We start from the raw sequence: 22,342 nt of genomic DNA, 5'->3' as shown, positions 1-22,342 counted from the left end.
CCCTCCCCAAACCAGCTCCCTTCCCTCCCCCACCCCACAATTGTCCCCGCCACTTAAGTACTGGCAGAAAGTCTGCCAGTACTAAAATAAAGGGTTTTTAAAAAAAAAATTAAAAAATTTTAAGCATATTTACATATGCTAGGGTGTAGGATCCCCCCCTTAGCCCCCAAACCTCCCTGATCCCCCCCCAAAACCGCTCTCTAACCCTCCCCTCTGCCTCATTGGGGGCCATCTTGGGTACTGGCAGCTGTCTGCCAGTACCCAGTTTGCAAAAAAAAGTGCTTTTTTTTATTTTTGTTTGGCTTTTTTCTGTAGTGTAGCTTCCCCCCCCCACACAGACAAACCACCACCACCACCTTGCTGATCTTTTTTTTTTTTTTTTAAATATTTAGACATTTATACATTTTTTATTAATACATTTTCTGTAGTGTAGCGGTTCCCACCCCGCTCCCTCCCCAGTGCACGCGCCCGCCCTCCCGTGCACGCTGCGCGCGTCCGTGCGCGGCCCCCGCTCATCCCCGCCCACGATCCCGCCCCCCCTGCACATAACCAGGGCCATCGATGGCGCCACCCGCCTCCCGGTCCGGCTCCCACCCACCAACGCAGGGAGCCACCGATCTCCTGTGCAGAGAGGGCCACAGAGTGGCTCTCTCTGCACCGGATGGCTACCAAAGGTTATTGCAGGATGCCTCCATATCGAGGCATCACTGCAATAACCGGAAAGCAGCTGGAAGCGAGCAGGATCGCTTCCAGCTGCTTTCCACACCGAGGGACGTGCAGGGTATGTTCTCAGGCATTAACTGCCTTTTTTTTTGAGGACGTACCCTGCACTGTCCTCGGTTGTTAAGGGGTTAATTATCTCCATCTTTGGTATTTCTGCCACTATTGGGTGCTTTTTTCTTTTGTTCTCCACTATTGAAAGGACAGAAACATCATATTACCCAGAGCCAAAAACTCTCACAAGTTCCTGGGAGACAGGCCTTATACAAGTCAGCTGGAGACTTAGACACTCAGCCTGCGCTAATTACACTATATTACAGCGCAGTTCTCTATGTGCGTACCCATTTTATTTGGTTATTAACCCTTGACAAACCAAGATTTCTGCACCATGCAACGCTCTTCTTTTTCTTTTCATTTATAGCTTGTAGAAGTGACTCCTAGTCCTGCTGCTGTATTCTGTTTATTTCTTGCATCTCTGCTTATAGATGCCTCATTGAACTAGTGCTGAGAAGGAGGAGGTTATTAAAGTGGAATTAAACACAAATACATTTTATAAGCATAGTATTGAGGTTATTCCCCGCTTTACTCTTGTCATGAGTGCAGCCATGTTAAAATCTATTTTTCCCAGTTCTGACCTTTTGCACATGAACAGCAACTCTCTTTCAGATACCTGCCAGTGTAACCTAGTTTCCCTAATGCAGCCACCCATAATTAGAGGGGTTGCATGAAATGTGTTTAAGTGTTTAATTGTCCCTAGAAGTGCTGTGCTTGGCGGGGCAGGCAAAAATTGCAACAACACCCGGCCTGTAATGGTTATTAGTGAATGCCTTAGTCACGCACAGATCATTGTTGAGACAGATGGGACCGATTTACTATGCCCCCATATGGGGCCAACTTGCCCTTTTTCCGCGCGAGCCCTTATGGCACACTGGAAACAGGAGTTATGAAGCAGCGGTCTATAAGACCGCTGCTCCTTAACTGGATCCGCGCCTCTGAACGGCGTACAGCAATTAACCATATCAAATATGATCGAGTTGATTGACATCCCTGCTAGCAACTGATTGGTCGCAAATCTGCAGGGGACAGCATTGCACAAGCAGTTCACTAGAACTGCCTTGTGCAATGCTGAATGCACAACAGCGTATGCTGTTCGCATTCAGCAATGTCTGACGGACATGATACGCTGCAGCATATCATGTCCGCCAGACATTAACTAAATCAGCCCCAGAGAGTGCAAGGCCCTTTGTTTATAGTGAGACTTTAGGCAACTGCCCTATTTAGCCTAATTGCTAGGCCGCCTCTGTTGTTTAAAATTTCATGGCAAATTTTCCACCAATGTGATGAAAGGAAACCAGCAACCTTGCAGAGACAGAGTCTTCTGAGCTACCATGATGCCCTAATAATTCATTTTGTAAACATTAAGGACTAGATTACAATTGAAGAATTTTTATGCATTTTCGCTATAGCGAAAAACTCTGCCAGAATTAAGCTTTTTCCACTAGTCTGGTTGCGCTGGTAATACAAGATTAAAATAAAATGTTTTTCTCTAACGGTAACCCGACCTAGCGCAAAAAATCAGAACTTAGAATATCACATGCACGTTCACATATTCCCCCCATAGAAGTCAATGGAGGAAAAAATAGGAAAATCCCCCACTTTTACACAAACCCCATAACATATTCTCAATTGCGCTAATCCGACATGGAAAATATAAATATTTCATATTCCAGTGTTCTTAACATAACTGAATGTGTTCTATTCTATTCATAATTAAAATATTTCCACATATATTCGGATATATCATCTGGATATATCTGGATATGGATTAGTTTACAAGTGGGCATGTACAGTGGCGTCACTAGGGTTGGTGTCACCCGGTGCGGATAAGTCATGGTAGTCACCCCCCCCCAGAAAGCAGACACACACAAAAAACACAGGCAAAACACACATACAAAGACTCAGACACACTTAAAAAACATACTCAGGTGCACACACAAACACTCGGAAACCACACTCAGACCACACACACAAAAACACACACACAAAAACACTGAGACCACACACACACACAAAAACTCAGACACGCACACACAAAAGCTCAAACACGCACACACAAAATAGTGTAAACTGCACTGCATTAATTATTAAGCTCATGCCTAGAGCTGCTCCCTGGCTCAGTAGCAACATCAAATGAAGATAAACAGAGCACTCTAAAATAAATCACTGAAGAAAAGGGTTTAGGCGCACACACATATGAAAATTCTGCTCTCTGACTCTGTTCCAAGTCTGTCAGTACACAGCCCTGAGCTGCATGTCACTGAGCAGTGAGCACAGATAGGCAGGCAGGTTTAGGCTAGCAGCGCAACCTTTGCAAGCCCACGGCACCACCCCACAACATTCATAGTGAAATTGGGCAGGGGAGGAGCAAAGTACAAACAAGCCAAAAGCAGCCAGGGAAAAACTATTTGTTGAAATTGCAGCACTGGCTCAAGGGGCAAAAAAATTGTGGCTGTGTCTACAACTTCCCAGTCCCACTAATGTTCACAAATACCAGCCTCTAATAAAATAATATATGCATCTCAACATTGTATTTCTTTGAATTTCAATAAAATTTGAAATGGAGGTGTCACCCAGGTGTGGCCCGCACCCCCCCTAGTGACGCCACTGGAAAGATAAACAGAGCACTCTAAAAATAAATCACTGAAGAAAAGGTTTAGGCGCGCCAAACTATGAAAATTCTGCTCTCTGACTCTGTTCCAAGTCTGTCAGTGCACAGCCCCCTGGGCCGCATGTCACTGAGCAGTGAGCACAGATAGGCAGGCAGGTTTAGGCTAAGCAGCACAACTTTGCAAGCCCCACGGCACACCCACAACATTCATAGTGAAATTGGGCAGGGGAGAAGCAAAGTACAAACAAGCAAAGCAGCCGGGAAAACTATTTGTTGAAATTGACAGCACTGGCTCAAGGGGCAAAAAAATGTGTGTCTACAACTTCCCCAGTCCCACTAATGTTCACAAATTCCAGCCTCTAATAAAATAATCTATGCATCTCAACATTGTATTTCTTTGAGGGTGTCACCCAGGTGCGGCCCGCACCCCCCGCACCCCCCTAGTGACGCCACTGGCGCTTTATTTTTCGTAAGCGAAAAATTTTTTTGCTATTCGGGTTGCGTTGGTATTACAAGTTCCCAAAAAAATTATTTTACACTAGCGGGAAACAAAATTGTGCTTAAAGTTGAACATCGCGATCGTGTTTTCTTTTGCAGCTTTTTTTTCTAACACCCAAGATCTCCTATCTTGGAGCCTTTATAACTTTTTGTGCAATATTATTTTTAAAATAATTTTTGAAGTGTTTTGTGCAACTTTTTAATTTTGGATTGAAGCGTAAATCAAGATTGCAATAAAACCGGAAGTGACGTCACTATCTCGCTATACCTGGTGACGTCACTTCCAATTTTAATATCGCTTCCTGTTTCATGGCAGTGTTAATTTCGTTGACTAAAACTAGACTAAAATGACTATAAAACTAAAGAAATTCTGATGACTAAAATACGACTAAAACTAAATGACATTTTAGTCAAAAGACTATGACTAAAACTAAATCAAAATGACATTTTAGTCAAAAGACTATGACTAAAACTAAATCAAAATTTGCTGACAAGAACATTTTATGCAAGTTGTTATAATCAATCCATATCCAATTACTGCTCTTTTGTAAAATTTTAAAAACTTAATTTTTATTCAATTTTAAGATAAATAAAGACATGTTATATACCACAACAGTTAAATCTGTATTGAATGCTCAAACCTTAATACCATAAATATAAACAGGTTAATAAACCTTTGCTCCAGGAGTATATAATGAGTCTGGAAGTTCTAGAACAGTGCGTTCCTACAAATAATGAAATCAACATTTATTGAAAATTAAATATTTGCTAAATATTTTATAAATATGTATATCATATTTTGATTATATCCATTTGTTTGTGGTGGTATCACTAGCTTCTGCACTCTTCCAGCGCTATTCTCTATTCCTTTCTCTCTCTCTCTCTCTCTCTCTCTCTCTCTCTCTCTCTCTCTCTCTCTCTCTCTCTCTCTATATATATATATATATATATTATATATATATATATATATATATATATATATAAAAGTTCAAAATCTGAGGACGGGGCTAAACCCACCTCGAAACGTCACTAAACTAATATATTAAAGTATTTGATATTAAGACCCCGGCGAGTGCGCTCCTATTTTGAACTTTTTGCATAACCCCTTGATTGCACCCCCGGGCGTTTTACAATACAGAAAGTGAGTGCAGTGCCCCTACACACAAGTGATATATATATATATTTAGACATAGACATAGACATCTTTAGCAATGTATATGTATGTATCTCTATGTTAAAGCCCTTTGGCGCCTTTTTTTTTCCCTATCACCTGAGATCTCATATCTTTGAGCTCATAACTTTTGTGGTGCAATATTTTATAAAAATATTTTTTATTAGACAGTGTTATTATACGTTTAAGTGTTCTGTGTAATTTATTTATTTATGTGTTTTTGTGCAACTTTTTAGTTTCAGAAAACAGTTAACCACAGCTCTGAAATCATCGGTAATGATTCTAGAGTAAATCGCAATTGCGCTATTATCCTCAACTTGAAATATCAGCAGATTAAAAAGGAGCGCAAACAATCACGAAAACCCTCACAAAATTGTTTGTGCGACGCTTGTAATTTAGCCCTAAGTGGGAAAAAATAACAATATTGTATGACTGTGACAAATACTTCAATAATCTCTAGCAGTGAAAGGGTGTGAAATTCCTCCCTCTTATATATTTTACCTATGGGGAGGGAGTCATACCCTGATTCATTCATCTGTAGAGTTTTATTAGTCAGCTAAAGTCAGATTTGCTTTTTACTACATCTCCCGAAATACCTTGAGGCATTGTAGAGAGTTGATGACCTCTGGCAATAACTGGATAATAACCAAAGCCCTATGTTAGTCACACATGGTGTCAGGTTATTCACAAGATATCTCAAGTTCTGAAGTGTTAGAAAAGACTAACGCATCAATATACTAATTATGAGACGTGTTTCCCTCCCATACTTTGACCAGAAGATATTCCTAAGACCAGGAATTGCCTCTCTTAAAGGGATAGGAACGTCAAAATTAAACTTGCAAGAATCAGAGAGCATGCAATTTTAAGACACTTTTATTTTAAAATGTTCTTTGTTCTCTTAGTAGCCATTGTTGAAAATGAATACGCACATATCCTACACTAGTTGGAGCTAGCTGGTGATTGGTGCCTGCGTAATGTGACACTCTCTTGTGATTGGTTAACTATATGTGTTCAGCTAGCTGCCAGAAGTGCAATGCTGTTCCTTTAGCAAAGGATAACAAGTGAATAAGCAAAATTAAAGTACATTTGAAAGTTGTTTATAACTGTATGTTCTATCCGAATCATGAATTCATTTTTCGGGGTTTCCTGACCCTTTAAATAGTTATATAAATAATGAGATTACTGCAGTTTTAAAGGGACACTAAAGTCAGAATTCAACTTTTCAATTTATTTTCCATTATCAAATTATGCCCAGTCTTTTTATATATACACACTTTCTGGGGAGCAAGCTCCCTACTGAGCATGTGCACAAGCTCACAGGGTGTACGTATACTAGGCTTTGATTGGCTGATGTCTATCACATGATACAAGGAGCCGGAAAATGGTAGAAAAAATAAATTTGTTGGAAAAATAATCTACTGCTTATTTGAAATTCAGAGTAGGGGATTTCCCTTTTTATTATGACTTGTTAATTAAGCAACTCTACTGCATTGAGTGGGTCCTTTAAATTGTGCCACTGTCTTTTATATGCATGAGTTTTGATGGTACTAATTCCTACTGAACATGTGTGAGAGTTCACAATGCTTACATATTTGAGTCTGTGATTGGTTGCTGGCTTGTGACATGATACAGGAAGGTACATTGACATAAATTTGTTAAAACAATTCTACTGCTCAATTAAAAAAATCACTATATGTGCTACTGCATTTTTATTTTTATTAGGCACTTTCTCATTTTGCTATTCTACTGTATTTAATCGTCCTTTAATGAACAACCAATAAAAAATGTGAATTGTATATAATTATTAGCTTCTCACTCATTGCAGGATAATGTAAACTGCAGCAAGCATATTCATGCTGTGTGGACTTGTGTATAGGCATATAAAGGCCTGCTATGCATTCACATGTGTACATGCTGCTATACAGGGCAGAGGGAAGGTAATGTTTACAGTCACAAATAAATTAACTTGATAAAAAAAAAGGTTTGCCTTGGTTTATCTAACTGTGAAATATTGTCAATTTAGAGCCAGTTTAAATTAAAATGACCTAATGTGCTGTAGCGTTTACTTTCAACTTGTAATACGAAAGCAAGGTTAAAGGGGACACTGAACCCAAAAATGTTCTTCATGATTCAAGTAGAGAATACAATTATAAACAACATTCCAATTTACTTCTATTATCTAATTTGCTTCATTCTTTAGTTATCATTTCTTGAAGAAATTGCAATGCATATGGGTGAGCCAATCACACAAAGCATCTATGTGCAGCAACCAATCAGCAGCTACTGAGCCATCTAGATATGCTTTTCGGCAAAGTATATCAGAGAATGAAGCAAATTAGATAATAGAAGTACATTAGAAAGTTGTTTAAATTGCAATGCTCTGTCTAAATCATGAAATAAAAAAAATGGGATTCATGTCCCTTTAATGCTACGTTAGTGAGCTACTTGTAATCTGACCCTCAGTATCTACCACTAGAGAAAATAGCTTATTTTCCTGAAAAAATCTACATGGGCTGACCAATCCCATAATGCTTTATTGCTTTATTGGGCTGATCACAATCATTAACATTTGGAAATTCTGCCACCATCTTACCTCACTAATCAAAAATGACTGAAGTTTTTAAAAGAGATTATGAGGTATTAGAAGTGATTAAGGGGCATTAGGTATGAGTCTTAACTGTAGCTTCTAACAAAGGCAGAAAATGTTCTACAAAATGTGGTATTGTATTTTTTTTTGAGTCAAGTATATTGGCCAGTTGTAAAAACTGTTAACAAGATTGTGTACCAATAAAACAAGTATTAGACATACTAGACAAGGAATTACATGCTTATGTTGCACTGTTTTTTTTCAGGTTTTTTTTTGCAAGATGAGACTAGTATACAATGCTATTGAAAAGGGTACCGGACAGGCATTTAAGGCAATTCAAGAAAGTTAGAAGACAATGATATACATGAATTGTAATTTATCTTTTATAATTGTTTCTGTGATATATATAAATAAATATATATATATTACTGTATAGTATATATATATATAAATATATATATATATATATATATATATAATATATATATATATATATATATATACATACAGTATATATATATATATATGTTTGTTTCCTTAAAAATGACAAAGCTTGTGAAATTTTAGCACTTACGCTTAGAATCATAGAAGATTGTGAGATTAACCACGAGCCTTGGTATAAAAGATAGACCATGTACAATATTTACAATATTTAATGAGCATTGCTTCATCTATACTTCTCTGCAGATTCCTTAATGAGCATAATTGTGTAAAGGGCCCAAAAGAAAACAAATGAACAAGAACAACTTGCAAACACGAGAAACAAATTAAAATTGCACAGTTAATGTAAATGTTTCTAATTGCAAACTATATCCCACAGAATGCCTATCTCATGTCTGCAATCTACCTTACCAATAAAGACAAAAAAAACAACTTCCTATCGGCTAGATTACGAGTTTTGCGATATGAGTGAAAAAGCAGCGTTAAGGCTCTTTTTCACTACCGCTGGTATTACGAGTTTTGCAGGTTTAGCTGCACCGCACACTTTTTTAGCCGTAACGCAACGTAACTACCGCAGCTTTCAAAAAGTCCTTTTTCAATGGAACTCCCATAGCGCCAGTATTACAAGTTTGCCTGGGAGGCCAAAAAGTGAGCGGTACACCCTATACCGTGAAGATCCATACCGTAAACTGAAAGTCAGTAGTTATGGGTTTTACTCTACAGAGCTGTAGCATAAAACTAATAACTAAAGTGCTAAAAAGTACTCTAACACCCATAAACTACCTATTAACCCCTAAACCGAGGCCCTCCCGCATTGCAAACACTAAAATAAAATGATTAACCCCTAATCTGTCGCTCCGGACATTGCCGCCACTATAATAAACATATTAACCCCTAAGCCGCCGCACTCCCACATCGCAAACACTAGTTAAATATTATTAACCCCTAATCTGCTGTCCCTAACATCGCTGCAACCTACATTACAGTTATTAACCCCTAATCTGCTGCCCCAATGTCGCCACCACCTACTTACTCTTATTAACCCCTAATCTGCCGCCCCCCAATGTCTCCGCAAACTACATTACAGTTATTAACCCCTAATCTGCCGCCCCGGATATCGTCACCACCTACCTACACTTATTAACCCCTAATCTGCCACCGCAACTATACTAAAGTTATTAACCCCTAATCTGCCACCCAAAGGTCGCCAACACTATACTAAAGTTATTAACCCCTAAACCTAACCCTAAGTCTAACCCTAACACCACTAACTTTAATATAATTAAAATAAATCTAATTAAAAATTCCTATCATTAACTAAATAATTCCTATTTAAAACTAAATACTTACCTATAAAATAAACCCTAAGCTAGCTACAATACAACTAATAGTTACATTGTATCTATCTTAGGGTTTATTTTTATTTCACAGGCAAGTTTGTATTTATTTTAGCTAGGTAGTTAGTAAATAGTTAATAACTATTTACTAACTATTCTACCTAGTTAAAATAAATACAAACTTACCTGTGAAATAAAAATAAACCTAAGCTAGATACAATGTAACTATTAGTTATATTGTAGCTATCTTAGGTTTTATTTTATAGGTAAGTATTTAGTTTTAAATAGGAATTATTTAGTTATTAATAGTAGGTTTTATTTAGATTTATTTTAATTACATTAAAGTTAGGGGGTGTTATTGTTAGGGGTTAATATCTTTAGTATAGTGGCGGCGACATTGGGGGCGGCAGATTAGGGGTTAATAAGTGTAGGTAGGTGGCGGCAACATTGGGGGCGGCAGATTAGGGGTTAATAAGTGTAGGTAGGTGACAGCGATGTTAAGGGCGGCAGATTAGGGGTTATTAAGTGTAATGCACGTGGTGGCGGCGACGACATTGGGGGCAGCAGATTAGGGGTTAATAAGTGTAAGTAGGTTGCGGCTGTGACGGGGGCAGCAGATTAGGGGTTAATAAGTGTAATGTAGGTGTCGGCGCTGTCAGGGGCGGCAGATTAGAGGTGTTTAGACTCAGGGTTTATGTTAGGGTGTTAGGTGTAAACATAAATTTCCCCATAGGAATCAATGGGGCTGCGTTACTGAGCTTTACGCTGCTTTATTGCAGGTGTTAGGCTTTTTTTAGCTGGCTCTCCCCATTGATGTCTATGGGGAAATCGTGCACGAGCATGTAAAACCAGCTCACCGCAGCGTTGATAGTTATAATACGGCTAGATTACGAGTTTTGCGTTATGAGCGGTGCTAACTTGCAAGTTATTGTCACCACTCACATACCTACAGCGCTGGTATTACAGGTTTTCATAAACCCGGCGTTAGCAGGCAAGAAGTGAGCATAAACAAAATTGAGCTCCATACCGCACTCCAATACCAGAGCTGCGGTTTGCTGCGGTGAGCTGGTTTTACATGCTTGTGCACGATTTCCCCACAGACATCAATGGGGAGAGCCAGCTAAAAAAAAAGCACCTGCAATAAAGCAGCGTAAAGCTCCGTAACGCAGCCCCATTGATTCCTATGGGGAAACTAAATTTATGTTTACACCTAACACCCTAACATAAACTCCTAGTCTAAACACCTCTAACCTGCTGCCCCTGACAGCACCAACACCTACATTACACTTATTAACCCCTAATCTGCCGCCCCCGACACCTCTGCCACTACATTACACTTATTAACCCCTAATCTGCCACCCCCAATGTCGCCGCCACCTACATTACACTTATTAACCCCTAATCTGCCGCCCCTGACAGCACCAACACCTACATTACACTTATTAACCCCTAATCTGCCGCCCCCAACACCTCTGCCACTACATTACACTTATTAACCCCTAATCTGCCACCCCCAATGTCGCCACCACCTACATTACACTTATTAACCCCTAATCTGCCGCCCCTAACATCGCTGCCACCTACCTACACTTATTAACAACTAATCTTCTGCCCCCAACGTCGCCGCCACCTACCTACACTTATTAACCCCTAATCTGCCTCCCCCAATGTCGCCGCCACCTACTTACACTTATTAACCCCTAATCTGCTGCCCCCAATGTCGCCGCCACTATAAAAAAGTTATTGACCCCTAACCCTAACACCCCCTAACATTAATGTAATTAAAATAAATCTAAATAAAACCTTCTATTAATAACTAAATAATTCCTATTTAAAACTAAATACTTACCTATAAAATAAACCCTAAACTAGCTACAATATAACTAATAGTTACATTGTATCTAGCTTAGGTTTTAATTTTATTTCACAGGCAAGTTTGTATTTATTTTAACTAGGTAGAATAGTTAGTAAATTGTTATTAACTATTTACTAATTACCTAGCTAAAATAAATACAAATTTAACTGCAAAATAAAACCTAACCTGTCTTACACTAACACCTAACATTACACTACAATTAAATAAATTACATAAAATAAATACTAAATTACAAAAAAACACCACTAAATTACACAAAATAAAAAATAAATTATTAGATATTTAAACTAATTACACCTAATCTAATAGCCCTATCAAAATAAAAAAGCCCCCCCAAAATAAAAATAAAAATCCTAGCCTAAACTAAACTTTTACCAATAGCCCTTAAATAAGCCTTTTGTGGGGCATTGCCCCAAAGAAATCAGCTCTTTTACCTGTAGAAAAAAAATACACACCAGTCTGAGATGTGCATTGCACAGTGATGTGCATTGCTATAACATATGTTCACATTTTCAAAGTGAACATTTTATAAGTGATTCGCTAGCAATAGAATTATACAAGAACTGCACTCACTACTCAGCACAGTGCTGCTTATTAAGACAACATGCTGCCTATTGACATCTGCTGAAGACTACATCAAGCTAGCCCTATTCTCTCTCCTCTGCTTTCAGGTACGTGAATAGAGACCCTGTCAGTCTGCAACTATTCACTGCTCTCTGGTGTTTTTTACTCTCCTGTAACTCTCTTCTGGTACGTGAATAGAGACCCTGTCAATCTGCAAATATTCACTGCTCTCTGGTGTTTTTTTAACCTCCTGTAACTCTCTTCTGGTACTTGAATAGAGACCCTGTCAATCTGCAACTATTCCCAGCTCTCTGGTGTTTTTTTACTCTCCTGTAACTCTCTTCTGGTACGTGAATAGAGACCCTGTCAATCTGCAACTATTCACTGCTCTCTGGTGTTTTTTTACTCTCCTGTAACTCTCTTCTGGTATTTGAATAGAAACCCTGTCAATCTGCAACTATTCACTGCTCTCTGATGTTTTTTTACTCTCCTGTAACTCTCTTCTGGTACATGAATAGAGACCCTGTCAATCTGCAACTATTCACTGCTCTCTGGTGTTTTTTTACTCTCCTGTAACTCTCTTCTGGTACATGAATAGAGACCCTGTAAATCTGCAACTATTCACTGCTCTCTGGTGTTTTTTTTTACTCTCCTGTAACTCTCTTCTGGTACATGAATAGAGACCCTGTCAATCTGCAACTATTCACTGCTCTCTGGTGTTTTTTTACTCTCCTGTAACTCTCTTCTGGTACGTGAATAGAGACCCTGTCAATCTGCAACTATTCACTGCTCTCTGGTGTTTTTTTACTCTCCTGTAACTCTCTTCTGGTACGTGAATAGAGACCCTGTCAATCTGCAACTATTCACTGCTCTCTGGTGTTTTTTTACTCTCCTGTAACTCTCTTCTGGTACGTGAATAGAGACCCTGTCAATCTGCATACTATTCACTGCTCTCTGGTGTTTTTTACTCTCCTGTAACTCTCTTCTGGTACATGAATATTTACATAGAGCAAATGATTTTAGTTTGTTAATTTAGTCCTACATCTGTTGTACTGTTATCCAATGTGTTATTTCTAATGTTCATTTAATTGCCATGTGACGTTCAATCCTTATCAATACTTGCTATTATTCTAAAATGTATAGCTGTCTTATTCCATAGTTTTTAACCTCCCCCAAACTTTTATTGTCTGTTTCCTTAACATCTCACCCTGACCAGACCAGAATCTAACTTTCCAATTGGCCTTTCCAATTGCCTTTGATTAGCAATCAACTACATTTCGTGGACTCAGCTGACTGCCCTCCGTGCATATATTTCACACCAGTCTGGCCTGTGCATTGCTATAACAACATATGTTCACATTTTCAAAGTGAACATTTTATAAGTGAGGCACTAGCAATAGAATTATACAAGAACTGCACTCACTACTCAGCACATGCTGCTTATTAAGACAACATGCTGCCTATTGACATCTGCTGAAGAATTGCACACTATATCAAGCTAACCCTATTCTCTCTCCTCTGCTTTCAGGTACGTGAATAGAGACCCTGTCAATCTGCAACTATTCACTGCTCTCTGGTGTTTTTTTACTCTCCTGTAACTCTCTTCTGGTACGTGAATAGAGATCCTGTCAATCTGCAACTATTCACTGCTCTCTGGTGTTTCTTTACTCTCCTGTAACTCTCTTCTGGTACGTGAATAGAGACCCTGTCAATCTGCAACTATTCACTGCTCTCTGGTGTTTTTTTACTCTCCTGTAACTCTCTTCTGGTACGTGAATAGAAACCCTGTCAATCTGCAACTATTTACTGTTCTCTGGTGTTTTTTTTACTCTCCTGTAACTCTCTATTGGTATGTGAATAGAGACCCTGTCAATCTGCAACTATTCACTGCTCTCTGGTGTTTTTTTTACTCTCCTGTAACTCTCTTCTGGTACGTGAATAGAGACCCTGTCAATCTGCAACTATTCACTGCTCTCTGGTGTTTTTTTTACTCTCCTGTAACTCTCTTCTTGTACGTGAATAGAGACCCTGTCAATCTGCAATTATTCACAGCTCTGTGTTGTTTTTTTACTCTCCTGTAACTCTTTTCTGGTACGTGAATAGAGACCCTGTCAATCTGCAACTATTCACTGTTCTCTGGTGTTTTTTTACTTTCCTGTAACTCTCTCTCTGGTACATGAATAGAGACCCTGTCAATCTGCATACTATTCACTGCTCTCTGGTGTTTTTTTACTCTCCTGTAACTCTCTTCTGTTACATGAATATTTACATAGAGCAAATGATTTTAGTTTGTTAATTTAGTCCTACATCTGTTGTACTGTTATCCAATGTGTTATTTCTAATGTTCATTTAATTGCCATGTGATGTTCAATCCTTATCAATACTTGCTATTATTCTAAAATGTATTGCTGTCTTATTCCATAGTTTTTAACCTCCCCCAAACTTTTATTGTCTGTTTCCTTAACATCTCACCCTGACCAGACCAGAATCTAACTTTCCAATTGGCCTTTCCAATTGTCTTTGATTAGCAATCAACTACATTTCGTGGACTCAGCTGACTGCCCTCCGTGCATATATTTAACACCAGTCTGGCCTGTGCATTGCTATAACAACATATGTTCACATTTTCAAAGTGAACATTTTATAAGTGAGGCACTAGCAATAGAATTATACAAGAACTGCACTCACTACTCAGCACAGTGCTGCTTATTAAGACAACATGCTGCCTATTGACATTCAGGTACGTGAATAGAGACCCTGTCAATCTGCAACTATTCACTGCTCTCTGGTGTTTTTTAACTCTCCTGTAACTCTCTTCTGGTACGTGAATAGAGACCCTGTCAATCTGCAACTATTCACTGCTCTCTGGTGTTTCTTTACTCTCCTGTAACTCTCTTCTGGTACGTGAATAGAGACCCTGTCAATCTGCAAATATTCACTGCTCTGTGGTGTTTTTTTACTCTCCTGTAACTCTCTTCTGGTACGTGAATAGAGACCCTGTCAGTCTGCAACTATTCACTGCTCTCTGGTGTTTTTTTACTCTCCTGTAACTCTCTTCTGGTACGTGAATAGAGATCCTGTCAATCTGCAACTATTCACTGCTCTCTGGTGTTCTTTTACTCTCCTGTAACTCTCTTCTGGTACGTGAATAGAGACCCTGTCAATCTGCAACTATTCACTGCTCTCTGGTGTTTTTTTACTCTCCTGTAACTCTCTTCTGGTACGTGAATAGAAACCCTGTCAATCTGCAACTATTTACTGTTCTCTGGTGTTTTTTTTACTCTCCTGTAACTCTCTATTGGTATGTGAATAGAGACCCTGTCAATCTGCAACTATTCACTGCTCTCTGGTGTTTTTTTACTCTCCTGTAACTCTCTTCTTGTACGTGAATAGAGACCCTGTCCAATCTGCAACTATTCACTGCTCTCTGGTGTTTTTTTACTCTCCTGTAACTCTCTTCTTGTACGTGAATAGAGACCCTGTCAATCTGCAATTATTCACAGCTCTGTGTTGTTTTTTTACTCTCCTGTAACTCTTTTCTGGTACGTGAATAGAGACCCTGTCAATCTGCAACTATTCACTGTTCTCTCCTGTAACTCTCTTATTCTCCTGTAACTCTCTTCTTGTACGTGAATAGATACCCTGTCAATCTGCAACTATTCACTGCTCTCTGATGTTTTTTTACTCTCCTGTAACTCTCTTCTGGTACGTGAATAGAGACCCTGTCAATCTGCAACTATTCACTGCTCTCTGGTGTTTTTTTACTTTCCTGTAACTCTCTTCTTGTACGTGAATAGAGACCCTGTCAATCTGCAACTATTCACTGCTCTCTGGTGTTTTTTACTCTCCTGTAACTCTCTTCTGGTACGTGAATAGAGACCCTGTCAATCTGCATACTATTCACTGCTCTGTGGTGTTTTTTTACTCTCCTGTAACTCTCTTCTGGTACGTGAATAGAGACCCTGTCAATCTGCAACTATTCACTGCTCTCTGGTGTTTTTTTACTCTCCTGTAACTCTCTTCTGGTACGTGAATAGAGACCCTGTCAATCTGCAACTATTCACTGCTCTCTGGTGTTCTTTTACTCTCCTGTAACTCTCTTCTGGTACGTGAATAGAGACCCTGTCAATCAGCAACTATTCACTGTTCTCTGGTGTTTTTTTACTCTCCTGTAACACTCTTCTGGTACGTGAATAGAGACCCTGTCAATCTGCAACTATTCACTGCTCTCTGGTGTTTTTTTACTCCTCCTGTAACTCTCTTCTGGTACGTGAATAGAGACCCTGTCAATCTGCAACTATTCACTGCTCTCTGGTGTTCTTTTACTCTCCTGTAACTCTCTTCTGGTACGTGAATAGAGGACCCTGTCAATCAGCAACTATTCACTGTTCTCTGGTGTTTTTTTACTCTCCTGTAACACTCTTCTGGTACGTGAATAGAGACCCTGTCAATCTGCAACTATTCACTGCTCTCTGGTGTTTTTTTATTCTCCTGTAACTCTCTTCTTGTACGTGAATAGATACCCTGTCAATCTGCAACTATTCACTGCTCTCTGGTGTTTTTTTACTCTCCTGTAACTCTCTTCTGGTACGTGAATAGAGACCCTGTCAATCTGCAACTATTCACTGCTCTCTGGCGTTTTTTTTACTCTCCTGTAACTCTCTTCTTGTACGTGAATAGAGACCCTGTCAATCTGCAACTATTCACTGCTCTCTGGTGTTTTTTACTCTCCTGTAACTCTCTTCTGGTACGTGAATAGAGACCCTGTCAATCTGCATACTATTCACTGCTCTCTGGTGTTTTTTACTCTCCTGTAACTCTCTTCTGGTACGTGAATAGAGACCCTGTCAATCTGCATACTATTCACTGCTCTCTGGTGTTTTTTACTCTCCTGTAACTCTCTTCTGGTACATGAATATTTACATAGAGCAAATGATTTTAGTTTGTTAATTTAGTCCTACATCTGTTGTACTATTATCCAATGTGTTATTTCTAATGTTCATTTAATTTCCATGTGATGTTCAATCCTTATCAATACTTGCTATTATTCTAAAATGTATAGCTGTCTTATTCCATAGTATTAACCTCCCCCAAATTTTAATGTCTGTTTACTTAACTTTAACATCTCACCCTGAACAGACCAGAATCTAACTTTCTAATTGGCCTATCCAATTGTCTTTGATTAGCAATCAACTAAATTTAGTGAACTCATCTGACTGCCCTCCCTGCATATATTTCACACCAGTCTGAGATGTGCATTGCACAGTGATGTGCATTGCTATAACATATATTCACATTTTCAAAGTGAACATTTTATAAGTGAGGCACTAGCAATAGAATTATACAAGAACTGCACTCACTACTCAGCACAGTGCTGCTTATTAAGACAACACGCTGCCTATTGACATCTGCTGAAGAATTGCACACTACATCAAGCTAACCCTATTCTCTCTCCTCTGCTTTCAGGTACGTGAATAGAGACCCTGTCAATCTGCAACTATTCACTGCTCTCTGGTGTTTTTTAACTCTCCTGTAACTCTCTTCTGGTACGTGACTAGAGACCCTGTCAATCTGCAACTATTCACTGCTCTCTGGTGTTTCTTTACTCTCCTGTAACTCTCTTCTGGTACGTGAATAGAGACCCTGTCAATCTGCAAATATTCACTGCTCTGTGGTGTTTTTTTACTCTCCTGTAACTCTCTTCTGGTACGTGAATAGAGACCCTGTCAATCTGCAACTATTCACTGCTCTCTGGTGTTCTTTTACTCTCCTGTAACTCTCTTCTGGTACGTGAATAGAGACCCTGTCAATCTGCAACTATTCACTGCTCTCTGGTGTTTTTTTATTCTCCTGTAACTCTCTTCTTGTACGTGAATAGATACCCTGTCAATCTGCAACTATTCACTGCTCTCTGGTGTTTTTTTACTCTCCTGTAACTCTCTTCTGGTACGTGAATAGAGGACCCTGTCAATCTGCAACTATTCACTGCTCTCTGGTGTTTTTTTTACTCTCCTGTAACTCTCTTCTTGTACGTGAATAGAGACCCTGTCAATCTGCAACTATTCACTGCTCTCTGGTGTTTTTTACTCTCCTGTAACTCTCTTCTGGTACGTGAATAGAGACCCTGTCAATCTGCATACTATTCACTGCTCTGTGGTGTTTTTTTACTCTCCTGTAACTCTCTTCTGGTACGTGAATAGAGACCCTGTCAATCTGCAACTATTCACTGCTCTCTGGTGTTTTTTTACTCTCCTGTAACTCTCTTCTTGTACGTGAATAGAGACCCTGTCAATCTGCAACTATTCACTGCTCTCTGGTGTTTTTTACTCTCCTGTAACTCTCTTCTGGTACGTGAATAGAGACCCTGTCAATCTGCATACTATTCACTGCTCTCTGGTGTTTTTTACTCTCCTGTAACTCTCTTCTGGTACGTGAATAGAGACCCTGTCAATCTGCATACTATTCACTGCTCTCTGGTGTTTTTTACTCTCCTGTAACTCTCTTCTGGTACATCAATATTTACATAGAGCAAATGATTTTAATTTGTTAATTTAGTCCTACATCTGTTGTACTATTATCCAATGTGTTATTTCTAATGTTCATTTAATTTTCATGTGATGTTCAATCCTTATCAATACTTGCTATTATTCTAAAATGTATAGCTGTCTTATTCCATAGTATTAACCTCCCCCAAATTTTAATGTCTGTTTACTTAACTTTAACATCTCACCCTGAACAGACCAGAATCTAACTTTCTAATTGGCCTATCCAATTGTCTTTGATTAGCAATCAACTAAATTTAGTGAACTCAGCTGACTGCCCTCCCTGCATATATTTCACACCAGTCTGAGATGTGCATTGCACAGTGATGTGCATTGCTATAACATATATTCACATTTTCAAAGTGAACATTTTATAAGTGAGGCACTAGCAATAGAATTATACAAGAACTGCACTCACTACTCAGCACAGTGCTGCTTATTAAGACAACACGCTGCCTATTGACATCTGCTGAAGAATTGCACACTACATCAAGCTAACCCTATTCTCTCTCCTCTGCTTTCAGGTACGTGAATAGAGACCCTGTCAATCTGTAACTATTCACTGCTCTCTGGTGTTTTTTACTCTCCTGTAACTCTCTTCTGGTACGTGAATAGAGACCCTGTCAATCTGCATACTATTCACTGCTCTCTGGTGTTTTTTTACTCTCCTGTAACTCTCTTCTGGTACATGAATATTTACATAGAGCAAATGATTTTAGTTTGTTAATTTAGTCCTACATCTGTTGTACTGTTATCCAATGGGTTATTTCTAATGTTCATTTAATTGCCATGTGATGTTCAATCCTTATCAATACTTGCTATTATTCTAAAATGTATAGCTGTCTTATTCCATAGTATTAACCTCCCCCAAATGTTATTGTCGGTTTACTTAACATCTCACCCTGAACAGACCAGAATCTAACTTTCTAATTGGCCTATCCAATTGTCTTTGATTAGCAATCAACTAAATTTAGTGGACTCAGCTGACTGCCCTCCCTGCATATATTTCACACCAGTCTGAGATGTGCATTGCACAGTGATGTGCATTGCTATAACATATATTCACATTTTCAAAGTGAACATTTTATAAGTGAGGCACTAGCAATAGAATTATACAAGAACTGCACTCACTACTCAGCACAGTGCTGCTTATTAAGACAACACGATGCCTATTGACATCTGCTGAAGAATTGCTCACTACATCAAGCTCTCTGACGAAGTGTGTTTTCTCACACGAAACGCGTAAGAGGCCTTGTTCTCTCTACATGTTTGGGGCACATTGTTCTTGCACTGTCTCACAGAAATAAATTTGGATTTCGAAACTGCCGTTACCTGGTGTCTGCTTCTTCTGTTGTTGTATATTGGCGGTGGAGATCCGCAGCACAGCACCAAGGTTCAGCGTCCATTACCGGAGTCATCTTACCATTACGGAAGTCAGCTGGGAGCCCTGACGCAGCGTACTCACTCACGCAGGATCCGAGGCGTGCTGGTTCTACGGAGGCCGAGGATTCCGACCGTGGAGGAGGAACACGTTTCCAGGACCCGGCAATCTACACACTGACAAGCTGGTCACAACCCGGAACGTCTGGGATAAAGGTGTATTTACACACGAAGACTGTTATATACACGGGATTTTGATACCAGGTCAGACTATACTTTATACTTTTATATTGTGCTCCGGAATGGGACTTAATTAAAAGCACATAACTTGGGACACTTTTACCCATTATACCGCTAACAATAGCATCATAGCTAATATTTTTCTGCATATATAACCCTATTCTCTCTCCTCTGCTTTCAGGTATGTGAATAGAGACCCTGTCAATCTGTAACTATTCACTGCTCTCTGGTGTTTTTTACTCTCCTGTAACTCTCTTCTAGTACGTGAATAGAGACCCTGTCAATCTGCAAACTTTTCACTGCTCTCTGGTGTTTTTTACTGTCATGTAACTCTCTTCTGGTATGTGAATAGAGACCCTGTCAATCTGCATACTATTCACTGCTCTCTGGTGTTTTTTATTCTCCTGTAACTCTCTTCTGGTATGTGAATAGAGACCCTGTCAATCTGCATACTATTCACTGCTCTCTGGTGTTTTTTTACTCTCCTGTAACTCTTTTCTGGTACATGAATATTTACATAGAGCAAATGATTTTAGTTTGTTAATTTAGTCCTACATCTGTTGTACTGTTATCCAATGGGTTATTTCTAATGTTCATTTAATTGCCATGTGATGTTCAATCCTTATCAATACTTGCTATTATTCTAAAATGTATAGCTGTCTTATTCCGTAGTATTAACCTCCCCCAAATGTTATTGTCGGTTTACTTAACATCTCACCCTGAACAGACCAGAATCTAACTTTCTAATTGGCCTATCCAATTGTCTTTGATTAGCAATCAACTAAATTTAGTGGACTCAGCTGACTGCCCTCCCTGCATATATTTCACACCAGTCTGAGATGTGCATTGCACAGTGATGTGCATTGCTATAACATATATTCACATTTTCAAAGTGAACATTTTATAAGTGAGGCACTAGCAATAGAATTATACAAGAACTGCACTCACTACTCAGCACAGTGCTGCTTATTAAGACAACACGATGCCTATTGACATCTGCTGAAGAATTGCTCACTACATCAAGCTCTCTGACGAAGTGTGTTTTCTCACACTAAACGCGTAAGAGGCCTTGTTCTCTCTACATGTTTGGGGCACATTGTTCTTGCACTGTCTCACAGAAATAAATTTGGATTTCGAAACTGCCGTTACCTGGTGTCTGCTTCTTCTGTTGTTGTATATTGGCGGTGGAGATCCGCAGCACAGCACCAAGGTTCAGCGTCCATTACCGGAGTCATCTTACCATTACGGAAGTCAGCTGGGAGCCCTGACGCAGCGTACTCACTCACGCAGGATCCGAGGCGTGCTGGTTCTACGGAGGCCGAGGATTCCGACCGTGGAGGAGGAACACGTTTCCAGGACCCGGCAATCTACACACTGACAAGCTGGTCACAACCCGGAACGTCTGGGATAAAGGTGTATTTACACACGAAGACTGTTATATACACAGGATTTTGATACCAGGTCAGACTATACTTTATACTTTTATATTGTGCTCCGGAATGGGACTTAATTAAAAGCACATAACTTGGGACACTTTTACCCATTATACCGCTAACAATAGCATCATAGCTAATATTTTTCTGCATATATAACCCTATTCTCTCTCCTCTGCTTTCAGGTATGTGAATAGAGACCCTGTCAATCTGTAACTATTCACTGCTCTCTGGTGTTTTTTACTCTCCTGTAACTCTCTTCTAGTACGTGAATAGAGACCCTGTCAATCTGCAAACTTTTCACTGCTCTCTGGTGTTTTTTACTGTCATGTAACTCTCTTCTGGTATGTGAATAGAGACCCTGTCAATCTGCATACTATTCACTGCTCTCTGGTGTTTTTTATTCTCCTGTAACTCTCTTCTGGTATGTGAATAGAGACCCTGTCAATCTGCATACTATTCACTGCTCTCTGGTGTTTTTTTACTCTCCTGTAACTCTTTTCTGGTACATGAATATTTACATAGAGCAAATGATTTTAGTTTGTTAATTTAGTCCTACATCTGTTGTACTGTTATCCAATGGGTTATTTCTAATGTTCATTTAATTGCCATGTGATGTTCAATCCTTATCAATACTTGCTATTATTCTAAAATGTATAGCTGTCTTATTCCATAGTATTAACCTCCCCCAAATTTTATTGTCGGTTTACTTAACATCTCACCCTGACCAGACCAGAATCTAACTTTCCAATTGGCCCTTCCAATTGTCTTTGATTAGCAATCAACTAAATTTAGTGGACTCAGCTGACTGCCCTCCCTGCATATATTTCACACCAGTCTGAGATGTGCATTGCACAGTGATGTGCATTGCTATAACATATATTC

The sequence above is a fragment of the Bombina bombina genome, chromosome 8 (genome assembly GCF_027579735.1).
Source record: "Bombina bombina isolate aBomBom1 chromosome 8, aBomBom1.pri, whole genome shotgun sequence".
NCBI classification, from domain to species: Eukaryota; Metazoa; Chordata; class Amphibia; order Anura; family Bombinatoridae; genus Bombina; species Bombina bombina.
This window is presented reverse-complemented; position numbering follows the sequence as displayed.